The sequence below is a fragment of the Papaver somniferum genome, chromosome 9 (genome assembly GCF_003573695.1).
Source record: "Papaver somniferum cultivar HN1 chromosome 9, ASM357369v1, whole genome shotgun sequence".
NCBI classification, from domain to species: domain Eukaryota; kingdom Viridiplantae; phylum Streptophyta; class Magnoliopsida; order Ranunculales; family Papaveraceae; genus Papaver; species Papaver somniferum.
In genome coordinates this window covers 85,207,137-85,222,018 of record NC_039366.1, presented here as the reverse complement: position 1 = coordinate 85,222,018, position 14,882 = coordinate 85,207,137, and positions in this window count along the sequence as shown.

The following is a 14,882-nucleotide window of genomic DNA, read 5'->3' as shown; positions in this document are numbered from 1 at the left end:
TTGCAGAGCACAGACAGCGTGTTGACAGGGGAAACCCCTCAGCTGCCATTGCACGCAGCTGCAAGTATGTTTCTCAAGGTCAACATTGAATACTGTATTATGTATGCTTGTGACTTCATAAAGCTTGCCAGCAACCGCTCCTTCTACCTTATATTCCCATGTTTTCTTAAACATCTTCTTCAGTAATTTTTTGGCAGTAGGAACCAAATCCCCAGAATCCCATCCATCACAAGCATTTCTTCTCTTGTAAAACAGCCCCATCACCAGCTGTCCATACATCAAAACTAGCTTGCAGACAGGTTTCTCTCTAATGTTGTTTATCATGTTATTGAAACTTTCAGAAAAGTTGTTACTCAAGTGTTCACAAGCGCTCTTGTGGTCAAAAAAGTCCCTGCACCATCTTTTAGGATCCTCGCCCATCAAATACTCACAAGCACTAACATTCTCTGACATCATACTATCCATGTGTGCCTACAGTTGAAACATATTAAGTATTACAAGAATTTTACTTTCTAAGAATAAAAAATATCACTCATTTCATTTACGGACTAACACAAACCTGAAAGTTTTTAGGCTTATAAGCTTTAGTAGCATTCCAGAAAAGTGTGTGCAGTTAAGATTCCTTGTAGTGCGTTTTGAAGTTTGCATACATGTGCCTGCCATGAATTAGAGGGTTAGTATAGACATACTTTATGTATTTTGTAACAATAAAATGATCAAGTTGGAGGTTAGTTTGTAACCTGAAGCAGAACCTATGTGGTGAAGTAGGGAACAACTTTTGGACAACGTCTCTCAGACCCTTCTGTCTATCAGATATGAAGTTGATTGGCTCAACGGGATGATCAGCCAATATAGGCTTGAGATTATTCAAGAACAAGAACCAGTTCTCTGCACACTCGTTTCTACATACCATGATACCCAAAGGAACCAATCCATTTTTCCCATCAAGAGCAGTGGCAGATAGTAGGCAGCCACCATACTTTTCCTTCAGATGACATCCATCCAACCCAACTACATTTCTACAACCATTTATAAAACCCCTCATAGGGGCATCAAAAGATATGGTCACAGATTCAAAACGATTGTCTCTGCACGAAGAAACAAGGAAAGTTTAAAAACTAGAACTCAAACTAATCAATTTTACGAACAATTAAAGAAATGATATTACCTTCCGTAAGTGAAAGTAGCAATTGATCCGAGATTAGTCCTTTTGATCATTTCACACAAACGTGGTATGAGTCTAAAAATCTCATCAAAGCTTCCGTTTATTCTCTCCAACACATTGTTTCTAGCCTTCCATGCAACGTGATACGGGATCAAGGTGTTGTGGCTTGTCCAAAACACGGCAGCAATCTCAGAAGGTTTGGGTACAGTCTTGCCATGCGACTCCCTTAGCTTGTTGATCACATGTTGAGCTACAAATTCAGGATTTGCACATGAATTCCTGCCATAAGGATCCCCAATACAAGTATGGTGCAAGTGGAAATCTCTTATGCTCCAAGTCGCCTCACCAGGGATCCTCCTTGCAGATATATACCACGGACATAGAATGGGATCTCCAAAGCCTTTGCACACATCCTTGACTCTAATATTATCACTCTTCGTAAACCTGTATACTGTCCTAGTAGATACACGATATTTTCTGAGATGTTTCTTAAAAGCAGTCTTGTCAGGAAATTCCATCCCCTCCTCAATTCTGTCATCATCTACAACTTGTATCTCATGTTCTGGTTCAGGGAATAACTCAGGATCCACTAAATCAGCAGCAGCAAGGAAACCTTCAAAATCACTGTCATCAAACCACTGTTGCCCGTTATCAACATTCCTTACAGGCACATTATTAACATTTCTGTAAGGCCCATTATCAACCACTCTAACTTCATGATTAGGTAATGGCCTATCAACCATTTCAGGACCATAATCATCTTCCAATCTGTTACCAATTTCCTATATTTTACCCTCTTCAATCTCAAAATCAATCAGTGGTTCCTTAACTTCCTTGACAGCTGCATCACATGACAACCAACAAGAAAAAAGTAAACCACACGTCAAGTATCGTTATGAACAAATTAAAGTTTCAACGAAAAACCGAGACTACCTTCAACTTCATCATATGTCTCCAACAATTGGTCATAATGATCATCTACATGTTCAGACACACACAAAAGTCCACATTAACATCAAGCCGTAAACATAACATTTTTAATGAAATCTGAAACTACAAAATATAAAAATTACCTTCATCCGCTTCCTCGCTACCCTCACAACTGTTGCTTTTCATACTAAAATTGTGTAAAAATTCCTTCCAGTCTGCATCATCTTCACCCTCACTGTATATGAGTGGTTGGTCTTCAGGATGGCAGTCATCTCCATTAAGATTTTCAAGGTGCAACATTGGTTCCTTGGTAGCATTGACTGCTTCTTCAACAATATCTACTTTATCCGAGGATGACTTCCAGAATTCAATACCAAATGAATCATCATCTAGATTCACAATGACCTGACTGCCACCAGGGTTGATGTTGTCAGCAACATTTGGTTGAGTAGCCTGTGTCGATTCCTCGACATGTTTCTCAAAATCCAGAACCATCTTAGCTAAACTAATGCCAACCGTTTTCTTAGATTTTTCAATTAACCTTGGGATTTTCCTGGGAGATAAAGTTGTCCTTGGCCCTTTCTGAGGTGTAGAACCCCTGTTACGTAATAAAAGGGGTACTATCAGTAACATATATTCATCATATGCTAAATAAAAAACCTAGTTTATGGCATGGTTAAGCACAACAAAATATGATCCCTTACACAATAGGGGCTATCAGCTAATAGAGAAAAATCATCTTTCACTAGCATACTATGACAAATAAGCTAAATCACCTGTCATTTGCTTTGTCCTGTTTCCAAGTATTTGCAACCATATATCCAGAATTAGGTCCCATGTAACTGCAAGAGAACAAAAATAATAAGTCATTAGCATTCAAAATAAGTTATAACAGATTTGCACTAGAAAATTCACACACAGAATGCCAAAGAACTCTCCTAAACAGATACATATATGATCAGTAGACTTTCTCAAATCTCTGTATGTATCAGTCAAATATTTCAAGCCACGCAACAAAAAGAATAGATTCGATTCAGGAACTCATTAATCAAGTGACAGATATCCCTTCCGCTATAATCATACGAAACTCAAAATATAACTTCTCAATCAAAATCATTTCTTTGAACCTTTCCGAAAATAAGACGATTCTTTAAAGAGTATTTTGGACCAAACTACTAAAACCATAGTACACATACAACAAACAGGCTATGCACATGGCACTCATAGACATCCCCAAACAAAGATTAAGTGTAATACGAATTCTCTTATATCAATGTAAGATTTCAACTCTTATGACCCTTATATACAAACATAATTGACTGTATGAAATTATTTTTTTTCTATGAAAAACCAACACAACAAAATACGACAGCCCTTGCAAGAGGATCATCTTATCTGTGTACATGATTTTTTGGAGAATGGACAAATGAAGGTTATCACACCATTATTTACAAAAGAAGTAGATAAAAAATAAGCTATCAAGCACAACTTCTAGACATGATCACATTTCTGCATCCTCTGAATTTTAGTTTTAATTCAAAATCACAAACTGAGACACAAAGGCAGATTATCCATACAAAACCACCAAAGTACCATTAATAGACCAATTCAGTAACACAATTCATGTAATGTTCAGCAACAGAATACTTATCATTTCATAAACTACTATAAATATCTAATTGTGATTATCCCTAAATCGAAAACCCTAATTTTAAAGTAGATTTGAAAAGCTAAATTGAAAACCCTAATTTGAACCAGTAAGAAAGCCCTAAATCGAAAACCAAAAATTCATAATAACAAAGATGAAAAGCATAGTTAGATAATGAAAATATACCTTTTAGTATATGCAGCAGATTTCTTGTTCAGTAACTCTTCATCAACCATTATCTTCTTCCCCATTTCTTCAAAATACAGAAATCACTCGCTTAAAATTACTTAGGTTTTCTCAATAAACTGCATTCTTATCAACTGGTTTATGGATAGAAACAAACTTAGACCTTGATTCTTTATATACTGATAGAGTAACAGAATTATGAGAAAAACCCTAACTAATTTCTGGCGGGAAATATCTTGATAAGGATACATCAGATGCAGTTGTTTGGGATATATCCTAAATTCATGCACGTAATCTTCCCAAACCATATCTTTCTCACCACTCTCCCGCCATCTTCTCTAACAACGAGATCTTACATCTGATACTAACCTATTCGATGGAGTTGAAACGAAGAAGAAAGGCTATATGCGTCTTTTCCCATTATAAGATATTAACACTTGGACTAACACCTGGACTTTCAATTGACAACACAACTAGGTCCCACTTATCTAACAGTTTTGACTGTTTACTTTAAACGGCAGGATAGATTTAATAGTCTCGAAAAAAAACGGGGCAAGAATGTGTATCGGCCCATATATTTGGGATAGAAATGACTAATTCCCTTCCAAAAATTTAGCTTTAGGCTAACCCCTATGGGCTAGATTGAGCTGCTAGATTAGCCAAAAAGTGTTGCAAATCAAAAAATAAGTGTGGGAAAAAAGTTAACACCTGTACCTGCTACTTCTCTCTCCTAACATTTGCTCGCAGTTCAACTAGCAGCTAGTTTCAAAAGCTAAACCGTTCAGCGCTCAAAAAGTAACCAAAAAGCTGAACCATTCAGCGTTGGGAGAAAATTTTATGATCTAACGGCTGAGATTTAAAGCACTGAACCGTTCAGCGCTAGATGGTGGTCCCGCTGACGTGGTCTTCTAATCTAGCTGCTAGATTAGCCATCCCATAGGACTTAGGAGGTTGCCCTAGCTGACGTGGATGGCCAATCTAGCTGCTAGATTAGAAGACCATAGGGGTTAGCCTTAAGGCTTATTGGGAAGCCATATTCCTCGTGTTGTTCAGAGAGAATTGAGCACATATAATTGTATCCATTCAATTAAGAGTAATAAGATTGAACCCAAAAATGTTGAGAATTTAATATTTGCTCACAGCAATCTTCTACGAAAGGATCGGAGAAAGTGGAATGTGAGATATTAACGGAAATGCATTTGATACACTTCAAAATGTGGGAGAACTTGAACTAGGAAATCTTCCACTTACGAGCAAGAACTAGAAACCATGATATTTGATGAAGATAGTTATATATTTGATGGGCAAGCTGAGATGTTAGATATGATTTTTATTGTATTGTATGTGATATTTTCACTAGAATAAATTATTATTATATAAAATATTGTTTTAATAAGTACACGTATCCCACCGTATCCCGTATCCTTATTTTTTAAAAATTGACGAATCCCCGTATCAGTATCGCCATATCAGTGTCCATGTATCAGTATCGGCGCATCATAGGCGGTATGTGCTTGTCATTCACTATTCCAATAAAGTGCCTGTCAATCCGAGTATTTTAGCTTGATACAATTTTGTATATGGCTTTCACTACGAATGAACTGGCAACAAATTGTTCTTTTTTTTTATTCACATTCAATGTTAGGATTTCATTTCCTTACCTATTTAGGTTTCCACTGTGCCAAGAAACATGCTAATATGCTAAGTCTAATCTTTGATGGTAAGGATTGGTGATAAAATTGAACATACCCATGGCAAGGGAGTGAAGAACTGACCAGGATGGCCATTGAGAAGAACTGCAATAGATGCAGTAGACATACATTGATAGATTAGGGTACATCATTCACTACATAACCAAATGCTTTTAAAGGAACGCGCAATTGGGGATAAAAAAAGTAATTGGGGGATATTGATTACTTCCCCCAACCCATGGTGTGTGCTAAGGGGTGATTTTTGTGTATGAAAATACTAAAATACCCTTTGATTAATTAAAAAATATTATGAAAAGATCATTATATCCTTTCTACTAAAACTTAAAATCAAAAACCAAATTCATATATCCCCCATTCTCTAAAAACAGTACCGGCACTGTTAGGGTTAGGTTTTGAAAAAAAAAAATTCTTCATTGTTTTTCATCCGTTCTTCGTCGATTCAAAAATTTCTTCGTCGATTAACCTACCCAAGTCATAAACAATGCCTCCACGAAAGAAAACAAATTCCCAATCGTCAAAATCGATAGGTCAACAAAAACACGAACAAAGAATTGCTAAGATTGCTCAAGAGCTAGAAGAAGAAGAAGCAACGGATTCGGACAATCAACTTCTCTCAACCATGGCTTCTGTGAGAAGGTAAGTGGTTTTAAACTACTTTATGAGTGTTTAAATCGATTTATAGCAATGGGTTTAGGTTAGCATCGCGAACCCTAACTGAAACAGTTGAGTTTCAGTTAGTACCGGCACTGAAATATGTATGAATACAATGCCGGTTTTGTGTTCCGGCATTCAATCTTGGATGAATGCAATGCCGTTTCCAACCCCAGATTCACCTGAAACTAAATTTTCCCTACCGGCATAGAATTTGGGTCGAAGTCTATGCCGGTTTTTAGTACCGGCAGTCTTTAATAATTCGTGTATGCCGGTAGTAGACTTAAAACATACAGGAGAGTTTATGAATTTGTCACCAGTACCGGCATAGATTTTGGGTTGCATTGTATGCCGGTTTTGGGTACCGGCATTCTTTTGTTATAATTCGAGCATGCCGGTAGTGGACTTAAAACATCCAGGAAAACTTATGAATTTTTCACCTATACCAGCATAGCTTTTAGGTTGATTTGTTTGCCGGTACAAAGTTACGGCATGGAATTGATTTATTTCGAGAGTGCCGGTAGTAGTCTTTTGATATCCAGGAGGATTACATATGACTACCGGCATTCTCGACAGTGAATGTTCACTGCCGGAACATTTAACCGGCGTGGTTAGTTTAAGTAAGTCAATGCCGGTACAAAAACTGAAAGTGAGTTGTCTCACATTCATTTCTTGTGCTTATGATATAGGTCAAAATCCAAGGAAGCTAACAAAAGAAAAACTAAAGATGCGGTCACTAAGAGAAGAAGGAAGGACGGTCTTGATACTCCTCAATCTCTCCCTCCTCGAGGGAAAGATGAAGGTCGCAAAAAGCGTTTGGGGGCTGAGACAAGAGGGATAATTTGGGAGAGTGGTGGTGAACGTAGTCGAGTTGTAATCCGTGAGCACGATGATCAAGATGAGCAAGATGAAGAGGAAAGTGAGGATGAAGATAATGTGGTTCCTCCAAGTCAATTAGCAAGCCAAAGCGAAGTTGGTGGGCCAAGTCAACAACCAACACAAGGCAATGGCAAGAAGGGCAAAGGCAAAGTGAAAGTTAAAGGTTCCCACCTTCCTCATATTAATGACATGATACCTGACCTTGAACGTGGTAGAATTTGGGGTGAAGCTCCGGAACCAAAAACACTATTTGGATACAAGCACTAGTGGGCTCGTACTATCGGTCAAACCTATGTAATCATTTTTTATCTTGTGCATATGTATTGTTGTGTATTTATGTATAATATCTTAATTGTATTGTCTCCTAATTGTAGGATCATAAGAAGGTTGTGCGTGTTTGCCGAAACCAAGCCGCGGATTGTTGGAAATTTTCCGAGGAATGTGAAGAGGTCCAACAAATAGTAATGGATTCTGGTCTATATGCTTTGGTTGAAAATTATGTGAAGCCTGATTTTGTGACTGTCAATTGCTTCGTCGAAAGGTATCATGGTGAAACCGATAACATGCACTTCCCTTTTGGGGAGATGACCTTCATTCCTGAAGATGCTCAGAACATTCTAGGCTTGAGTGTTATCGGCAAATCAATTGCATAAGGAGTTGAGTCTCTTGACCTAGAATGGTCGAAGTTGCACGCTCTGACTAACAAGCTGTTTGGTTGGGACTACAAAACTTCTGTGGAGAGCTTTTATGAATCCACGTCTGGTAAGACAAAGACAATCAAGTTGACACTGCTTAAGAAGAAGTTTGAAAACACAAAGAAAAGAATTTTGGAGGATGGATGGGACCCTAAACAAATTCGTTATACTGCCGCTGCATACCTGTTATACATCTTGGGCACTAGGATATTCTCTGACACTAATGGCAACAAGGTTAATGCGAACTACCTTCAGTACTTGGATCCGTTGGAAGATGTCTATGGGTATTCTTGGGGCACCGCGGTAATGGCACATTTGATGATGGAGATGAGAAGGTCCTCTAAGGCTAAAACCAACCAATTTGTCGGGAATTTCACTCTACTGCAGGTATTATTTTTTAAACTTATGTTATTATGTATATTGTTCACATGTACCCTTATCGTGAACTTAGAAACAAAACTTATTGCTTCACATTGGAATAGGTGTGGGCTTATGAACACTTCCCAACCTTGTAACCTCCTTGAAGATCAAAGACCTTCCCGAACCCGATACGCCTATAGCTAAGAGATACGAGTTCAACAATACTCCGAAGCCTGGTAACATAGGTCGACTGATCGATGTGAAATTGGCTTTGGACGCGATGAGTACCAAAGATGTTGTGTTCGACCCTTACAAGGAGGTTAGAGGAAACCACCAAGTTTTGAGGTTTGGTAGCATTGCATTCTACCATGGGTCGTTGTTCCACCCAAAAGGATACGTTATGGCCAATCCTACACGTGTGATGCGCCAACTTGGATATAAGCAATTATCACATTTCGATACGGACTCTTTTCAATGTTTTGTTCTTGACCTTTCTCGGTGCTTTTCAACTCCTAATCGGTTGCATGTAGAGTATGATCCAAAACCGGATCCAACATATTAGAGGGATAAGGAACCACGTCGTTTGGTAGATATTAGTCAGTGGGATAAGTGGGAGCTTGCGGAAAACGGTGATGAGGTTGATGCCGACTACATAGAAGATTACCTGCAATGGTCACATCCTTTTGTCGTCCGCCCGGATGACGTCCAAGTTCCACCCCAGAAACACCCTCCCGTTCCAACTCCCGCACAGGCACCACCTACGATCGCCCAACTTAATAAGACCGTTGGATTGCTAGTAAGTATTGTTAATTACTTAGTCGTTTAATGTACACATAATCTTATATTAGCATATATATACTAATTATGTGTTGTATGTATGAAACTAGCGGCGTCGACTTGGCAAGTTGAAGAAGATGTTAGGTTGCAAGTACGAGGAAGGAGAGGTGCTATCCCTTGAAGAAATGAAGGAAGTCGTGGAAAAGCTTGATAAAATTGAAGAAATCGACCCTAGTGAAAGAGATTTGTTCGGGTAAATTAAGAAGAAACCGACACAAAAGAAGCAAAAGACCAAGTGATTAACTATTTAGTTGTGTTTCTTTTTCTGGATGGTGGTTGTTACATTTTGAAAAATTCCGAACTTGTTTTCGTTTGTACCTCATGGTTAACTCTTTAGTTGTTTGGTTTTCTTTTAGTTTATGATACCTGGATTAAGAACATTTAAGAAGAATCCAGTTGTTTGGTTTATGTTGAACATGTTTAGATTTCTATTGATTGCTTTATGTTGAACATGTTTAGATTTCTAGTGAAATGTTATTTTTGCAATATTTATTTACGACTGCTGCCGGCAAGGAAAAGCTTAGGTTCAACAACGCCGGTACTGGTTCCGGCATGCATGAAAATTACAGTTCATTGTCGGTTCCTGGTACCGGCAATGAAATGTTTTATAAAACCATACCGGAACTAGAAGATTAAAAATTTCATGTTCCTGTATATAAATTGGACGGTACCGGCATAGTCGTTTTTTCTAAAATCTATGCCGGTTGTATAATTATTTTCAAATTTTCATAGTTGACAGAAAACGACACTGTAAGCTTGGTTGCTTCTATGCCGGCACTCTGCTAGTTTTGAGTATAAATCCATTTCGAATGCTCTTTTATTTCATTCCTAAGTAGTCTATTACATTGGATTTGAAACTTTAAATTAAAACATGCTAAAAAACATAGAATGGATTACATTTGGTTAAAGATTATCTATTTCCATCCCTTTTCAACAATCGCGGAACCTTTGAGCGTTTCCCGAATCTGTTCGAAGACATCGTCCGGGATGGGGGTGTCAAGGATCATCTTCATTGGTTCTTCTTCTCTTTCAACATATTCCTTTCCCTTCATATAACACCCATCACACCCATCGATAGGCTTGCATTGGCCTTGTGGTTTTCTCTTGACTCTGCTAGTTCAACAGCTTTGTCAAACCATTGAAACTCTTCGCACTTTGGGTGATTCAAACACCTTAGAAACATTTTTCCATTTTCAGCATCATCAGTTTTTGTAATCCAAAACCGGCGTGTCCCATCACAGCTTCTACACTTTGAATAAATAAAAGGAAAGTCCATGGCTAGATGAGAAGGTGACTTGCAAATTTAACACTTGCAATGATAACTCTATAAGAGAAGATTATATTAGTTATGCGTCATAGTAGTGAAGATTATATTGTTAGTAATGTTTAATCTACTTACTTTGCAAATAGAGCTAGATGATGAATCTCCCATCCCTTGTGAAGCTTTAACCGTGCTTGCTCTCTTGAGAGAAGGATTTTTGTTCTTTGGTGGGTGGTTTGTGTAGATTTTCCCAAGGAATGGGGGGTATTATATAGAAGTGAATCACCAACGGTCTTATTTTTATAAAAAACTAGTCGTTTTTTTTTAATTTCACAAACACCGGCATAGTCGCTATTATAGATTCAATGTCGGTTCCCTGTAACGGCATTGAATATTGTTGTAAAACCATGCCGGTAATGGTTGCATATTTGGCCCAATCTCTGTGAAGAAATTCTCTTGTACCGGCATGATTATCTTATGGCAAAACTGTACCGGAACATGCTGTCGGCAGCTTATGTCACAATTACTTCAATGCCGGTTTTGGTGATTTTCAAAAAAAATAGTCGTTGAGGTTTTTCTCTATATAAAGTGAGCTAATACTTGGACCCAAAAGTCCAAAACTCGTGTGTTCTTATATATCTCCTTGATCCTCTTAACTTAGAAACCCTAAACCCTATAATAATTATCTATAAATAGCTTAGTATAGTACCTAATCCCATATACAACAAATGGCATCGTTCGACTCGGAGGAAGATTTAGCAATCACCCAAGCATGGTATGCCGAAACTCGTCCGTCAACTATAGATAACATCATGCGGGATTCCATGTGGTTGAAGATTTTTAACAAATTTATTCACGGTTATGGTAACCCGAAAGGAAGAACTGCCAAACAAATCGAGGAACGACACGACATCATCCTAAATGCGGTGGTTGAGTATCTAAAAATGAAACACCGGATCAATCACGCTACCCGCAATACATTGTCCCTTCAACAACTCGTAAGCATCTTTATGATTAATTCTACATAATCTACTCGTTTGCAAATTTTATGTAACAAACAAAGTTTGTGTGTTGTTTTTGTAGCATCAAGCCGTGAAAACGCGTTACTTACGAGAAAAGGGGGAAGCATTCATGTTTGAAGCCAACGTCAACCATATTGTAACCAAAGTCACGGAGTACCACCAGCTGGGTGAATCGGAGACGGATTCTTCTTAAGAAGATTGATAGTTTAGTGGTGTTTGCTTAGGTGTTTAGGGCATTTGGTTAGGTATTTCGTAAGGTTTTGTGGGTATATCTCTATGTAAACCCTCACGAGACTATAACTCGTCCACTAGGGTCGTCTAGGGGTTTAAAGGCTTGATGCACGTGCTAAGTGCATTCGTTGTTCCGTCGACAAGGATTACATTTGAAATAAATTACATTTCCGGCATTCTATGTTTACATAATTTCATGACGGTATCTGGTACCGCGTAGATCTTATATATACTCTATATTATTGTATGTCGGAATCCAATGTCAAAATTCTGAGTGCAATAAATAATGTTCCGGCTTTTTAGTTATATACATTAGTGTGCCGGCAATTGGTTCCGGCATTGTCAAAAATCTAACGTACACTGCTGGAATAGAGCATTCAATGTGTAACGGCTATTTTTTTTTGAACCATAAACCAGTAAAGACCATTTCCGGCGTGGGATCTAAGATACTGACAATGCCGAAATTATAAAGTGGAAAAGCCGTTGTGTCCTCATCTAGTTAAAGGAATGGATACACCTATTGCAGTTGATACCTCAAAAAAAAATAGGTGAGCTCCAACACATTTTTCTCATGGCAAAGAAATCACGAACTACCGATTTCAGAGAATTTTTATATGAAAAAAAAATCCACTCCGATAGGGAATCAATCATCATCCACCACCAACTCAATTCCCATGATACTAGAAAAACTTAAAAGGAAGGAGCAAACCACCAAGTCACTTGCCGCAATGCAAGAAGAGATACTTAGAAGGAAAAGAGTAGAAGAAGAGGAAGCAATACAAGAAAAATATCGCAAAGAGGCTAAAGAGATAATCGAACGTGTAAAACAACCGAAGATAGAAGCGGATGTTGAGGAAGAAACCGAATGGATTAAGAATTACTTCATAGTTTCGGATTTTCCGGAAGATCACCGCCCTTCAAACCTTTTTTGGGGTCTTGTTGCGGATGGTCCTTATATGTCGAGGTTATATGACGGTAAGTGCAAGAAACGCAAAATGGATTACGGGGATGAGTTTGTAGCGAATCGGGCAATTGCCCTCATAAAATTGTGTCGCAAATACAACGAGTTTCTCGCAAGATACCGAGATAATAGGTATCAAGCTCAGGCCGCATATACCAAATGGAGAAAAGAGCCTTTTAGGCATTTCGAAGTTGCGTTGTTTGTTAAATCTCGTACCAAGATATGATGTTAGTTGCAATTAGCTTGAGATCTTTCATTTTATGTGTTTAATGTTTATGTGTAACGTTGTTTATTTTTTTAATGTTTTTTAGTTTATTTCCTTAGTATTAATATGAAGCCCAATTTGGGTCAGTTTGCTTGTTTAAACCTTTTGGAGATGCGTTAATAATGAATCAAGAATCACTACCGGCGTTGAACTGTGATCAGCATACTATGCCGGTTTTATGGTAACAATTGAAACTTATTGTCTGAATGTCGGCATTCAATTGTGCCATCTTTCCATGCCGGCATCCTGACGGTTACAAACACAAGTTATGTGCCAGTTACAAACTCCTTCATTCCACTAATTTGACGGTTACAAACTATTTTATCCCAATTATTTGATGGTTATAGAATCCTTAATATCAGTTTATGCGTCGGTTACAAACTCCTTCATTTTATTTAAGTGGCGGTTATAGAAAGGAAATTATTCAATCTCCCTTTGTGTTCACTCTCCCTTTTTGTTTCATCTTCTATACCAAAGACAATGGATCGTTGCAAACCTCGTGAAAAACCCATAACCAATCCTGAAGAATCTGCTTATGATGGTGGTAAATCGAAATCAAAAGCGCAAGAAATGTCTGAGCCTGAAGAGTCTGTTGGTGAGGCGAGAATAACACAATTGCTCCGGTAAGTGATGTATATGTTGAATTGAAGTATTTTTAGGGTTTATCCAAAGTGAAACTTGGTTGTTTAGTCTTCCTACTACACTAGAAGTAAATTTTGAAATCGAAATTTGAAGTTCAGTTACATGTTTGATTCACGGTAGAATTCAATTTGAAAATCACGCCAGATTATGTGTCTTAAATCCCTATTTTATTGCATGAGCCTGCCGGCATAAATATTTGATTGAATACCATGCCGGTTGTAGTTGTCGGCGTTGTATGTTTGGTTAATACTATGTCATTTTCGTTAGCCTCTTTTGCTAAAAACTCTGTACTAAAATTACATAGTTCCGGCATACATAATATCTATCTTACAATGTCTGTACTAAAATTACATAGTTCCGGCATACATAGTATCTATCTTACAATGTCGGCAGCTGTTCCGGCAATGTCTATATGTGAACTTACTATGCCGGTTTTCTTTACCAAAAATTGATAATTTTCCGTCTAAAATTCAAGACAATCGGCATGGATTTTTAATTGTTTACAATACCGGCTCAGTTCCCGGCATTGAAGTTATGTTCAATATATATGCCGGTTGTGATTATTTAACTCGGTTTACATATTGGAATATAGGTCTACAGCAGAACAAAAGAACAAATGAAAAGGCAAAGCTGTTGTAGAAGCAAAACGTAAGTCTTCTCGACGTAGCCATCCTGATCCGGCTACTGCGAAGGTCACAATTTGGGATCAACCTATAAGCGACTCAACCAGCAGTGATGATGATGATGAGTGGGAACAATTACATGTACCGGAACGAGCAGGTGTCTCATCCTTACAAGCAGGTGGCTTAGGACAAACTGGTGTAGGAGTTGAAGCCCCTAAGGATAATGAAAAGGCACCCCCAGCCCACCTTCCTGATAAATATGACATGATTCCAGACCGCGATGATGGAAAATATTGGGGTGAACCGATAAACCCGCAATTCTTATTTGCTTACAAACACTCTTGGGCTCGTTGGATCTATCAAACTTATGTAAGACGTTTGTATCTTCTTATTATATTATTTATCTGTGATCGAGTGAATTTAATTAAGTTTGATGTGTTTTTATAGGACCACAAGAAAGCCTTCCGTGTTAGCCGCCATCAACAATCGGATGTATGGACTTTGAAGCTTGAGTGTGACGCTGTTAAAGCAGTAGTCAAAGCATCTGGGTTGTATCCCGCGATAAAAAATTATGTGGGCACTGATACCGTCACGGCGAACTATTTTTTGGAGACGTTTTTTGGTGAAACTGATACCATGCATTTTCCTTTTGGCGAGATGATCATTATCCCTGAAGATGTCCAAAGGATAATAGGTCTTTAGGTTCTTGGGAAAGCCGTTAAGGTAGGAGATGAGTCTAAGGACTTAGGAGGGGACAAGATCTATGAGCTGACTAAAAAGCTGTTTGGATGTGACAAGGAAACCACTTTGGAAA